Below are 14,669 nucleotides of genomic sequence, written 5' to 3' on the forward strand. Positions count from 1 at the left end.
TTAATCCACTGGCGAAGGGAACAAAGCTCAAATGTTTTTATGTAATAACAAACAGACAATAATATCCATAGTACTTCCCATTTAACTTATGGCAACCATTAATATCTGCTGTGTGCATACCCAAGAAAAAGAGACATTTTCCCCATTTGGTGGGTTTCATCCTTTGAAACATGTCTCCTCCAAAAAGCAGATTTCAATTTCCTTTATGGACCACAAAATACACTGCTCTTATCCCCTCCCTCACTGTGGTTAGATTATTTTTCAGTTGTGGTAAGTGCTTTGCACCATGTTTATCTGCATGTTGTTTGTTTTAAAGAGGAACATAGAACATGCTACTTTCAACATAGTCTTCTACCAAGGGAAAGGCTAATAAGCAAAAGATTGTACAGAAATAAAGTTTAATGAAAGTATTATCAACAACTATTCTGGCTGCATCAGAAAGTCTACAGGAGTCTCTGGACTAGTCTGAGGAGCTTCTACTGCAAGAAATGTGTGACTGTAGACACAAACGTAGTCCTGAGCAGTAGTGGAGCTTGTCTGCCTTTGGTTTTGTAGGTAGTGCTAGTAAAGCCACCTCACCTTCCAGAAACATTGCCCACATAAGGGAAATTTTCTGTATAGTTTCCCACCCCTTGCTTCTGTCAGTGGCCTTACAATTTTTCAGGACTGACATGCATAGCAGGTTTCCACTGTCTTTTATATTGGCAAATTGACCTTGACAGCTGGTGAAAGTGTAAAGTCTCATGGAAAGTAACCCCATAACTCTAGAATTCTAGGGCTATGAGGGATCTTAATTTGTGCAATTTGTTTTTGTAATGACTCTACCATCGGTAATTTTAGTAACTCATAAATTTCAAAAGTAGTTGCAGGTATGTAACCTGGAATAAAACTTGGCCTTTTATTTTGGAGGACATCAGAGAGGGGATGGTGGAAGTAATTGTTTCCTAATGAGATGTAAAGGTTTGTCRTCTTCTTTTCTTCTCTGTCCTCTAAGGCAAAGAGAGAAAATAATATTAAATTCAATATTGAAATACATGTTAAAATTGTGTGTGTGTCTGTACACATGTATATTTTTCACATTACAAATTCAATATATTTTTGTTCCTGAATGAATATGTGTATGAATGGAGAACAAATATTTTAAGTCCTTTCTAAGTAAAGACTCATCAATTTGAGAAGGATGATGACTTTCATTCATTGTAGATTTGTTGTTAAAATCTAGTTAGCACAAAAATTGTATTAACAGTTAGATGGAAAGACGTAGAAGATTTTCAGTGAAAGCAGCAAAGAAACAGATGTAATTTCTGATACTTCCAGTAGAACTCACTCATATTTCTTGTATATATGTAAAAATATGTTTTCCTTGTTTCTTGTCATTTTTTGCTATGTATTTTCACTTTGCATTTGCAAAAGCAAATCTCTTTAAGATTTGAGCTGTTATTTTCTATCAGAACCATTGCAAATTTTGCAGCGGTGGTGATTCTGATCCCAAGTTAACTACAGTATCACTCCCTCACCTTCTGATTCATGACAAAATAAGAATAAAATCAATCTGTCTCATGGTCTTGTTGCCACACCCCTCTTACACATAAGTATTCTTTTTCTCAAATGGTTGTTAAAGGTATTCCAAACATATTTTTCTGTAAAATAATTTTTATTTCCTTTTCCAGAAAACCTTCCAGTTTTCAAAGTCATTTTTCACCCCTACCCATTCTGCCCTTGCTTAATTATTTTATCAGTGCAAAGAGCAATTAAAGAGACTCTTTGCCTTCTACAGTTGCCCATACATATATTGAACTAATACAGTATTATATTAGCAAGTTCTGCAAGCAGGTTGAGGGAAATGACTTTCCTCCTTCCCACTAGTAAGGCTACATCTGGAGGGCTGCATCCTGTTCTCGGCTCCCCCAGTTCAAGAGAAACATGGACCTACTGGAGTGAGTCTAGTGGAGGCCACCAACTGCTCAGGCATTGGAGCACAGGATATCTGAGGACAGGCTGAGAGCACTGGCTTTGAGAAGGGTCAGGGGGATCCTATTGCTGTTTGAAACTACCTGATGGGAGGGTCCAGAAAAAACACAGCAAGCTCTTCTTGGATGATGCACAGCAGGACAACAGGCAATGGATGCACGTTGCAACAAGAAAAATTCCAGTTAGATATTAGGAAATTTTTTTTCACAATGAATATAGTCAAATTTTGGAATAAGTGCTCAGAGAGGCTGTGAAATCTCCATTCTTGGAGATATTCAAAACTCCATTGGAAAAGGCAGAGAGACCGTTATGTGGATTTGGGCTCTAATTATTGGTATGGAAACATGGATTGTGCTATTGTTTTACCCCCGACTTTACTGTGGCTCAACCATTTTGATCAATACACAATGAATAATAGGATTCCTTACTGTCTTTATACCTCTTCTGCCTACCTGTCTCTTACTGTGTTTCAGCAATTGCACGTTAATACTAACGAGTTTGTGTTCCTGAACTTTGAAAAAAAGTAAATATAAATAATTACTACAACATGTATTTTGTTGGGTTGTTGTAGAGCCCAGATTGTGGCTTGATTGTGTGGGAATCATTGTGCTATGATTTCACCAAAAAGAAAAGTAATTAATAAATCAAAAAAAAAAATCTAGAAATTCAGCATGGAGGAAAAGTATACAAGTTTCAGGTTWAACCTGAATTTGTCCACAGTGGGTGAAAAAAAGAATAGAAAAGCAAAAGAAATCAGAACTTCTGCTATARAGTAGAAGCATGTTCCCTGTCACAGTTTTCTGGTTGGTTTATCCCCRTTATAGAAAGAACCAAACCCTAGAAAAGTCAGGTTTTCAAATCTGGTTTGTCACTTCCAGCCTTCAGTAGATAAAACACTTGTATCACACCCAAAACTGTATCTTCAACATTTGCAATAGAATTTTAGTATAAAGAAACTGTGCATTCAAAAAAATAAACATAAGATCACAGTTAAAAGGAAAGTAAGGCAGGTGGTATGAGACATACCTCATCAATCTGCTGAGGTTTCCAACACCTACAAGGAACTATTGCATGAAACACAGACTAACAAAGTAGAGAATACCGAAGAAGGGATCAGGATGCAGCATAGATGTGAAAGTGTGACATTTGTTTCACCAGTAAATACAGAATATCCTAATAAAAAAAAGTAATGTCAGAGAAAAATTAGTCCACTAGTCCACAGTATTTTGAACTTTATTTATCTAAATCATGCCACAGCTTTGACTTGAGAGGGAAGCTAAGGTTTTGCATATGCAACACTTGTCCTCAGAAGTTAAAATAATATGACTGAGGAAATGCTTTCTGTTACTTGACAATCTATAGATTGACATCAAAAATTTTTTAGGACTTTTAGAAAATTGCCTTTTTTACATCAGTGCTGGTTTGGGGGTTTTTGTGTTTTTTGGCCTGAATCCAGAACTGATGATACTGARGTAAAATTGCTTTGTATATTAGACAACAATTATGTGTAGTGTAATTTCACCCTCTGTTTTTTTCAGAAGGTGAACTTGGCCCATTGAAAATGAAATCTGCTTGTCCATAACTGGGAAAGTTTTGGCTTTCRTTACTTTTTGGCACATGGAACATTTTGCAATAAAATATTCCATTTAATTGAATAAAAAATTGGAGAGAGCCTGAACAGCAAGAATATGTCTATTTATGAATGAAGATTGATGGGAAACTAAGGGAGTAGGAAATTAAAGGGACATAAACTGGCAGAGTTGCTCTATGATATTTTTGAAAAGTAATGTTAATTAATTTACAGTTCAGTTCGTTTTGCCTGCATTGTATTTTTGCATATACTTGCATGTATATATTGGTACTTTGTATGAGCCCACAACAAAATGTCAGTTTTAAAACTGAACAAATGTAATTTCAGAGGCTCTATAACTCTAACAAAAGCCCATACTCAATAAAGCACTTTCATCTAAATCCCCGTTTAAGCAGAATTGAGAAGTACTAAGGATTACGATACAAGTGAAGTAAAAATGAAATTCACTGTTCTTTTGTTTTAATTAAAAATGAACCAAATCAAACAGCCTATACAGCCTTTGTAGAAGCCTTTTTCAGGACAACTCCTACAGATATCAATGAAARCCTTGACTGAATTAAGAAATATCTAGAGTTCAACCATAAGTTTTTCTACTCAAGCCTAGAACTTATTCATTTTTAGGGCCATTTCTAAGTTTAAAAAAAAGTGTATGTTTAACCTACAGATTCTTTTTAATACCTAGGTTCATGATAGAGGAGATTTAGGAAAGTTTGATGCTTAATCATGATATTTGTCACCATTAATGCTAAAACCAAACTCCATTCCCACCTTCTTTCTTTCGCTTCAGTTTGTATGAACTTGTACTGCTGCATCTCATTTCAGGCACCGTATTCAAACAAATTTACTGTCAATGCGAAGCTTAGCAGAGCTATATTGAACAGTGAATCCTGCGTGGTTTCAACGTATTGAGGTTTTCACCAGCTCTTCTTGCTACTTAGCCCAAGGTCACTCACCAGCTTACAACAGGCATTTTGTAACATTTATCTCAGGTGTGGGGTGATTTTTAGTTGCCTTCAGCAGCCTTTGGTGTGAGGTTTCCATGGAAGGTTTGGCAGAAGCCCTGCACTTCCCTTAGGGAATGCTTACTGGGAGGAGGTGGCAGAGACATTGCTTACCTGCCCTGAAATGAGTGCTCGTCCTCCAGGGCAGAGGGATATAAAGAGAGCAGCTGTCTGTTCCAGACACAACAAGTCATGCTCTAACACTTCACTAAGACAATCACACTGGCAACTTGATTTTCCAATAGTAGAGATTTGGGATACAATCTAGGTTTTATTTACACATAAAAGCCCAACTTGGAGCATAACCATTTAGGATATCAGCTGAGACTTCATTGCTCAGGAAAAAGGTACATGACAATCAGCAGTCTGTAGTAGCTGATAGGCTACTACAGACACTGCATTAAGCTCAGTTACTGAATAATACCAGGTACTGTGGATGCTGACAGGCTAATGAAAACAAGAGGCTTGCAAACTATCTAGCCTAAAGAGATGTTCAGCTTTAGCTGAAAATGCCTGAAGGCAGGGAGATCTCCAATAGCAATGATGAGGATATTGCCAGCTATTTTTGCAGCATAATGATTAGTGTGCATATGTATGAAATGCATATATTAATCTATGCAGGTAATTAGAAAACATACGATACTATGTTTTAGAAGTTTCTTATACAGGGAAACTGGCTAGTAATCTTCTACATACTAGTGGTAGGGTRGTTATAGCCATTGCTTGATGTTTGGCTAGTATTCTGCTGCCTYTCACACTGCCAAAATGAAGGAAACTTGAGTAATGAGTCTGATATCAAATCAAATTTGTAGTAAAGGAGGAGGGGTCTTATGTCTCCAGTTAATGGGAGTGGTASGCCTAGGAGAAAGAGTCATTTTCATCTTCTAGGAATACAGACGCAATGCCAATGCCTGTTCTCAGAGACCGGCATTGTTTCCAGTACTGATTCTAATCAGAGGCCAATGCAGAGATTCCCTTGCTCATACCCAGCTTCTTTTATCCAAAAGRTCTCTTAAAAGAATTAATAGTGCCATGTGGCATATACTTTCGGCATGGAGTCCTTGCCTACACAAAGGCACAGGTAGGGTGTACTTTTGTGATAGACCCTTTGCCTAAATGATCCTATAGCCCCCCTGGAGACACCTAATGTCACCATTACAGTGACWTTAACAGTGTCTTAATTGGCAGTGGCAGCCACTTAGCTCTTTTTTGATCTTTGCTCTTTGCTGTAGGACTAACCTGCTAACTTTCCATGAGAAGAAAGGATGCCATACCATTCCCAAGAGCTCTCAAGAGTCTCAAGAGCACCATGAAGCGGAGACCTTTACCGGTATTATTTGCAATGAGTTTCAGTACAGTCTAAATGACCTCTCATACTTAAGGGTCCTGGGACAAACTTTCTGCTTCCCTCACACCCTTTCAGCAGCTTTGCAAGCAGRTGATTTACTGAAGTCACTAGAAAGTCTACCATAAGCAAGCCAGCTATGGGCACAGGGTCTTTTCCCTCACTTGACTGGAGGAAGCAGATAGTAAGCACTAAGAAAGAGTTAGAAGATACATGTGATGGTGTGATTGCCCTGCATGATGCTTAGTCATTTCTATTTCCAAATAGATGAATTAAATGTGATGTCAGGAGGACTGTATTTTATATTCCCTTTGTATAGGTAAGAATGACTACCTAAAATATAAAGCAGCAGTATTACACTTGGTATCTCCTGCTGAAACTGAAAATTAGGTTGTCCAATTTAAGGTATCCATTCTGGAATTTGGCAAAGATAACAAGGCTAATACCACTCTTGCCAAATCTGTGTCACAGAATACTCATGTGGCCAGCACCTTGGCAGATATATTATACACACCCTCTGTTTAGATAACTCTTTTCATACAAATATTGTAGAAGGACCTGGCTTTTACGTACAAAGTARTTGTGAACTGTACTTACTGCATGAGTTCAGCAAAATATTTCTGGAAAATTGTTCTCCTCTTCCCTGCTAATCAGTTATGATTGCATGGGATAGCCAGAGTATAGTGCAGATGGAAACAATCAGTACTCAGGAAAATACTCAGTTTCTATTAGGAGTAAAGGTTTTTTGTTTGTTTGTGTGTGTTTTGTTTGKTTGGTTGGTTTTTTTCCCCAAAGYTTACAGTTTGATTACTACTATTTTGATGTTTTCTCCCAATCCCTTGCAGGATAAAAATATCCTCCTAGAATATCTTGATTAGAATTTTGAGAATATGGGTTTAAATTTAATAGAAATGTTAACTTTTTTAGAAAGTCCACATCTTGCCCAAGCTACAATGTAAATCGCCTTAGACTCCCAATATAGTTGATAGACTAAGAGATGCTCCTCCAAATGATGATTCACAGCTCCCACTTCAGGGTTCTGCTCAGAATCACCTGGCAATGACACCAAAATTGGGTGCGTAATRTTGGGCCAAGTGCATGTTTTCCTTTAGTTCTTCCTGATGACTAATAGACCAACTCATCAGAGATTTGCTAAGCTATCTATTTATTTTCTGAGAAAACAGCYAATATCCAGAGAAATGGCTTAGAGGTGTGCAAATAAAACAGGAAAGAAATGTTTCCAKCTGCTGCTTTATGCCTGATTCACTCTTGACTTGTGACAAGAAAAAATACTGCAGAGTTACCACAACACAGTTGCATAAATCTCCCTGACCACTGGTACTCCTTGTACCAAAAAGTTGTCTTCATCCTAACCCCCATGCAGGAAATTCCAGTAAAAGGCATTTTGGGAGCAAGCTTAGGAAGTGAGACAAAATGCCTGAAGGAATTTCATACACTGGTATTTTTGTAAAGGGTCATTCCAGAAGCAATGGAAGTTARGGTAACTGGTACTGTACCAAGTTGATAAATATCAGGCCTCAAAGAATTCCATGTCATTAGCATTGGCACAAGCGCATACTTGACTGCTATCCTTAATATAAGCCAGTATAGAGGAAAAAGTACCAAAGAGAGGCATGACAGATGTGAGTCACCTCTATTAACTTGCAAAAGTCATGTACATGTGTCAAAACAGCATATTAAAATGGATTAGCCATTCATACAAATAAGAACAACATGTGCATTTGTTTCAGCTAGGATAAAAATCACAAAGGCAATCAATTCTCATACAGCATATGTGAAAGAGAACTTGGCACAGGGTGTTCAGATACACATGTCTCAAGTATGCATATTATTTTCTTCAGCTTTCAGGTTAGTAGTCTGTTTCAACAGGCCATGAGAAACCACAGCTTGAAGGGAGGAATAATGATTTTGCACTCCCATTTTTTTCTCTAAAGTCACTACTTTTTGTCTCTTCGAACTTTTTTTTCCACGTGGCTTTAAATCCTAGTCACAGAACCATGCTAAAACGACATTACATTGCACAGTAAATACATTGCAATAAATAAAGTTTTCTGGATAATAAATCAGTATTTGGGCATTTTTCCATTACTCTGTTTAATGATAAACAATTTTACTGTATATAGAGCTGCCATTTAGCATGTTTATGGCACATATTCCAGCATTTGAACTCCCACTGTCAACCATGCATGGCAATAATATTTCAGAGATATCTTTTTCATTTTCAAGAGTTTGGATCGAAKAAGGAGGTCACAGCTTAGGAAAGTTTAAGTATCTTATTATTACTACATAATATTCCCAATAATTTGCTCCTTTCGTTGTGATTTTGCAAACAGCTACTGGTTGTGTTTCGGGGATTATAAGATGTGTCACTTTGCTCATCAGTTCTCACATGCAGCATGAAATTACTGTTGTCTAAATGGATGGAGCAATGTCACACAAAAACAGAGTAGAAGAGTAGCGCATCCACTGAGGTACAGGCTTAATTCCTTCATTCCAGCAAACACTTCCATGAGCTGTCTGAGCAGAATCATGCTAGATGGACATGTGACCAAATGTCTTCCAGCTATGTTTCTGGAAAGCAGATAGATACAAGCTTTAGGTAATCATAGTAGTCAATCCTCCCTCATTTCCTCTGACAGTTCAGCACACCCACTTATTGTCCAGTCTTAAATTAAACTCACCATCACACACTGCTCTTGTTTTTTAAATGGCAATGGCAACTTAGAGGACTATGATACTGCCCCAGCAAGCAATTAAAACACAGAGATATTCTTTCATTCACACCTTAGGTCAGTGGCTATCATTCATAACCACTGACCTAAACACCTAAACACAGAGGTGTTGGTGTTCGCTTACACCTTGTGCAAAATGCAACAATTGCTTCAACATACTGCCCTTAAAGCACAAGCTTAYTGCTAGCAGAGAAAGGCTTCAGGGTGAGGTGTGAGCCTCTGGGTTCACTGGTAGATTTTGTTGAGCATTGGCTCCGGTCAGTCCTGAATAATTTAGAGAATGTGATATAATCACAGCACCAGGTGTCAGAGGTTGTAGCCATACATACAGACCTAGCTTCTTCCTGATTAAGCTAAATAAGTGCTTTWCCATTTATATCAATAGTCAGGGATTTGATTATCAGGCACTTGGCTGATAATCCATTTGAAATCTTTTCATTGTTTTCAAATARTGTCTCTTTTTGAATATACTTCAGTAGGTTGCTCCTGTGTTTCCTCTTAAATGTCAGAAATCAAGTGCGTTAAAAGTAATCTAAAAGTAATCTCAGTGATTCCTGAGCTTTTTTGCATTCCTCKTATTCAAAGGTGCAAGGAGTTTTCTTTTTTTAATTAAATAGACAAAAAAATTCAGTTTCCAGCTTACATGTAGGGTCTTTTTTCCCATAGAATCAGTTCTCTCACAGAAAATAGATGTTTGTGCTGGAAATGCCAGCTCACATGAAATTAGAACACTGCGATCAGTGATGTCAGGAGTATCAAAGATTAATGTGGCATTAAATCCTTGCGGCTGAAAAGAAGCCACAACAGTCAAAACCCTTCTCCCTGGACACCTGCTATGCTTCATTGCTTTCCCATTTCTCCTTTCTTTCTCATATTTCACACTGTGAGTGTACATGTGTGTGTGTAAACATATAAGTGGGAGGGTGCTAAGCTTTGCTCTCATTATGCTCTGTTTTCTCTGCTAGTAACTGCTTTCCTCCTTGATGTTTGCACTGCTGTGGGTGCCAGCAACATCTAGGCTCACTCAGTGAATTATGCGGAGTCGCCTCAGAAGCAAAAGGAGGAGGTGACAATTGGTGGACATCTTTCTCTGCCTGACAGGATATGTAGAAACAGTCCAGCTGGACAGACGCTTTCAGTGCTAAGGGGACCAGCMGATTATTTTTGTAACTTACCGGCTTGAAAGCTCAGCATTTTAGTGCCTCGCTGACTAGGAAGACATTGGGCACAAAGTCCTGAGAACCTGAAAACAGGCTTTGGAAAACTGTGTCTGTGCCTCCCCCTATTTTTCCATCTTCATTTCAGTGGGCAAGGAGTACACTCAACGTTGAAAGGAGAGGTAAAATAATACTGTTAATTTATAGGCTGGCAAGGGAATGCAGTTTATAGAGTAAAGCAACAGCCATTTGAGTTTCTCAAAATCCGTGTAACAAGTACAATAGTAGATGAAGATGTTTTGCCTTCCTCCTGTCCCTTAAGAGAAAGCTCAGCTGCCAGAGAATGGTAACAGAAGCAGCCTTTCATTCTCAGAGATGGCCCCTCTAGCCCAGGTGGAGGCACAAGGGCAGGGAAGGGTGAAAAGCTAATACTGCTTCTGCATTTACCATGGTTACAAGTCTCTGTTCTCTCAGCTTCAGGCAATCAAGCATCTTTCAAGATGTAAAAATTATTTTCACTCTTAAAACAGTTTAAAGCTGACTGTTATTAGAAGGAAACTTAAAACTCAGCTCCATTAATGGGAAGGGAGGTGGAGGGGGGCAGGAAAAGGGGGGCTGTCATTTTGTTAGTGAAAGTCCCACCAGTGTGGGAGCTGACTGCTTGTTCATGTACTTGCCAGAGAGTTTCCTGCCAAAGGCACTTGTCTTGCTCAAAAGGCCATTCAGTTCTCAGGGGAATGATGTTCTTGGGCTAAATCCTCCTGGGTGATATTCTGTGCTATGCCTAAGAGGCCTGATCTTCACCAGGAAAAAAAAAAGGCTTGCTCTCTGGGTACGTTAACCCAGGGTTCCCAGCCTTGACTGGTACATCCCTAGGGAGCTAACCCCTGTGCTTACCATAGGGTCTCAAAAGTCCCACAACTGGCATTATCGATTCTGGAGGTCATGCTATGGCTCACAAAAAGGTCCTCAGARTTAGCCCCACAACTATCTCCCATGGTGGCTGAGATGACAAAATCCCCTCCTAGGCAGTTGTGAGGCACCTTTGACACTCCTACATGGTATAGAAAAAAACAGCAGAAAGATTCTCTACTCCAACAGCCTCTGAGAGGGAAAGCTCTAACTGGGTGGGATTTTACACAAGCAATTGTCTTAGAAAGCTGGGGAATAGTCTTTTTCTATTACAATCATTGTAAAGGCAATGACCTAAATACAATGCTGCTCGTACAGTGGAGCCCTCCTGTATTATCTTGTCTGTGAAAAAGAAGCTAAGCTTTAATTTAGTACGTCTAAGTAGAGGCCTTTTTGGCAGTCAAAAGATATGTGATATACAAATGATCTTTCCTTTGGGAGAGAAGACCTGATGCCCTTAGGAGAGTCAAAATAAGTTATTCTTAATTTATGCATTTGGCCAAATACCAGATGTTACAAGCCAAACTCCATAAAGCGGTTTCATATGAACATTTCACTTGTAATGTGATTATTCAAGTGTTTAAGCTGAGATATACTTCAACATTTTTCTCTGTTTGGTGTTGTATATTCAGTTATTAACTCCCCTCCTGCCAGGTCAAAATATAAACTCAGCGCTGCTCAAACCATGRTGGAGTCTCTCAAGAATGAGATGATGCAGGATTGGCCTCAGTTTGCCTGATCCATGAGTGAGCTGTAGCACAGGAGTTCTCAAAGTTTACTTTGAGTCTTATTTAAACTCAAAGTGTATTTCCAGCTATCTCTTTCCATCTAAAACATCACAATTCCCAGTGTTATGATACTGTAACTGCTCGTCATGTTTGTCCCAAAACTACTTTTATGTATCTTGCAAAGGAAAAAATACCTTGTTTTTTGCGTAGGCAGAGTTTCACATCTGCAAAGAAGCGGAGTTTTTAGAAAAATGGAAGTCCTACAACAATCCCACAACAGAAAGTGAAAAACAGAGAAACAGAGAGAGTTTGAATATAAAGCTTAGTGCTGGAATGTAAACTGTTTTGTGAAGGAAATCATGGTCTGTATAGTAAAATAAAAGCTAAGATTCTTTCACCAGTGATAAACAGAAATTTGCTATGAAGTTTTAAATTTAACTTTCTGTCATACTCCTTTAAAATACAGCTAGAAAATAAAGGATGCACAAAAGAAAAGGCTTGTGTATAAATAAAGGTGAGGTACAATAGATCAATGTTATMTTTGAAATGTATAAACCAGGCTCATAACATGTTATGTTATTGCATTAAGGAACAGAAGTTTTAGATCTCTGTAAGTAATAGGATGTTCTTACGAGTCTACAATCTTTTTCAAGAAACTTCCTAAACTATTTTGAGCTTGAATAAAGTCTTGTCATATGCCTGTTTCTAGTTTGTAAATCCAAGTAACTTGACCTAAAAAAAATTCAAAATGTAATATTAAGTACTTCTTTTTAGTGTTAAATTAGAAATACGAGGCACAAATTTTCTAAGACATGCAAACTTTTCTAAAACAAGCAAAATCTTACTGCTCCAAGAATTACTACTTAGGCATTCTATATATATATCAATGAATGGTAAGTATATGCAATAAGAAATGCTAGTGTTTTTGTCGATTCTCATCTGTGTACTATGTATATGATAGGCAATTATCAGAATAGTATATGTGTAGCTATGTAGGTGGATCCCTTTATTCATCACATAGAGGTTATTTCTGTTTCTTGCTGTTACTCATTAAACATTCCTTGCAACAAGCATTCACACGCATGCCTCACACCTCCCAGACACACTGCCATACCTACCCATAAACATACAGATACAATCTCAGAGAATTTACAAACAGCTATTCGCTACCAATACCTAACCCAGTCTGTCTGTAGAAGTCATTATTACATATGGAAGTCTAAACTAGACTAAGAAAGATCTTAGTAATTTATTAGCCTCATGTTCAAATTTAGCCATCATAATCTAGGAAAGAAATATTGTCAGGCTTTGCAGCAGCATTCTGGTGGATTTCCGTGACACTTATTCTAGGTTTGCAACATACCTGCCTACATAGAAACTCCAACAGTAGCTTCTGAAAGCAGCAAGACTGCCACTTAATGAACTCTGATATGTTGGAACTAGCCTGCACCATTTCTGTTGTCATAGATGACCCAGTAATTGCCATTATTTATTGTTGRCCATAGTATTCCTGCGCCTTCTACAAACAACTTTTTTTTTCTTCAATGGTTCTGCTGACCTCAAGTGATGTCAGATGAAGTTAAGTTTATTGTTAAAAAGTATTCAGAATCCTGACTGGGCTTTTCCCAAAACTTAGTGCAACAACCAGAAAGACATGTAAGCTGCTTAGTATTTCAGAATACTTTAGAAATAAATTCTCTAGCCCTTTCTGCAAGTCTTGTTGGTTTTGAAAATGATGGGAGTTTGGATGCTCCATGCGTTTGAGAGATGAGCACTCCAAAATGGAGGCAGATCAGTTCAATGCATCCTTTCCAAATAACTTAACCATGCTCCTCAAAACATCCAGGTAAACACAGAATTGGAGCTCAGGATCAGAATTATTGAGATAGACCATGTTGCCACCCTCAGTCTAAAGGGATCTTAGGGGGTCAACCACACAGCTGSAACAGTGAAGCCACATCATATGCAATGGGAGCACATCCTCCTACCAGTAAGTGCAAGGAAAGGCAAGGAAAGGGCTAAGCCCTTGTAGCCTGCCTCTAGTAAATTTGCTTTTATAATAGCATGCTGCACTGGGAACAGGCAACAAATAAACAAAAATCTCAGATGACTCTGTGACATTTTGAATACAACTTCCACCTTCCTTTGCTGTGTTCCTGTATGTTGACTCCAGTAGCCTAAGTCAAAGCTACCTGTCTGTAGCCCAGCTGTTCCCCAGCTCTAATCTGATGGAAAAGCTGGAGGAACATTATATGGCAACCACTCCGATAATGCTCTTAAGTCCATGGTGCCCACCTGGTGGTGCAGGGACAGGACTCAGTTTGCAGGCCARTGTCATCCAGCCTCCTCACAACCTCTTTCTACTTTAGGTCCATGCCCATCATTGCACCCACAAGGCTCTGGAGTGTAGTCAGGACAGCTTTCAGAGGTGTATAAACTGGCCAGCTTGGTTCAGCCTTGCCCCTCTTCACCTCATTTCATTCTAAATGTACCCCTGCCCAGCTACTGGCCTGGAATCTCTACTTCATGGGGATTGTCATGTCTCATGACAATTGTTTAGGAAGCATGGAATCTGGTGCAGGAAGTTCAGTGACTGAAAGAAAAGCTTTTTCTTTTATCTATTTCAGTAAAATTCGTAACTGCCAAATACATCTTCTCTTTCCTGAAGTGATAATCCTGTCCCCCTTCCTGTGTGACCCAGCTGTAGTCCTGGGAGGAGGAAGTCATTTTTCTCCAGTCTTGATGTTTTGAAGGTGCCTCAGCCTTTAGATTTGCATCCGAGGCTGCCTTTGACACCTGCCTGCCTACTAGTCTTCCTCCAGGCACCCGGCAAGTGAAGCAGGGGACTCGGCAGCCAGAATGGGAGCCCCATACAATGGGCTGTACTACATGGGAGTACAGGCGAGGCTTATTTGTTTCACACCATTTCCCCAGTGTCCATGCTGACAGATAGCCTCCCAGGAGTCCCCRTGGGGCACCAACCAAGCCCTGAGATCATGTGCATGCAGCTGGGAAAATGCCAGTGCTCTGGATCCCTTACTTGTTGCCTTAGAAACAATCAAAGGGACATATGCTTTTTTTCCTTGCTTTTTCTTTTTATTCTCACCTCTTTTCTTTTTTCTTTTCTTTTCTTTTCTTTTCTTTTCTTTTCTTTTCTTTTCTTTTCTTTTCTTTTCTTTTCTTTTCTTTTCTTTTCTTTTCTTTTCTTTTC

General features: G+C 38.8%; 1 long non-coding RNA gene across 1 annotated transcript; it reads right to left on the reverse strand.

Moving 5' to 3' along the window:
- Positions 1-403: 403 nt before the first annotated feature.
- On the reverse strand, positions 404-3,132 carry LOC146601002 (uncharacterized). Its single transcript, XR_014896928.1, has 3 exons — positions 2,998-3,132; positions 2,055-2,091; positions 404-989 (listed from the first exon to the last, which is right to left on the reverse strand). It is a non-coding gene; the product is annotated as an uncharacterized LOC146601002 (long non-coding RNA).
- Between the last annotated feature and the right edge of the window lie 11,537 nt (positions 3,133-14,669).

The sequence above is a fragment of the Rhea americana genome, unplaced genomic scaffold (assembly GCF_003343005.1).
Source record: "Rhea americana isolate MKP2758 unplaced genomic scaffold, rheAme1 scaffold_110, whole genome shotgun sequence".
Classification (NCBI taxonomy): Eukaryota; Metazoa; Chordata; class Aves; order Rheiformes; family Rheidae; genus Rhea; species Rhea americana.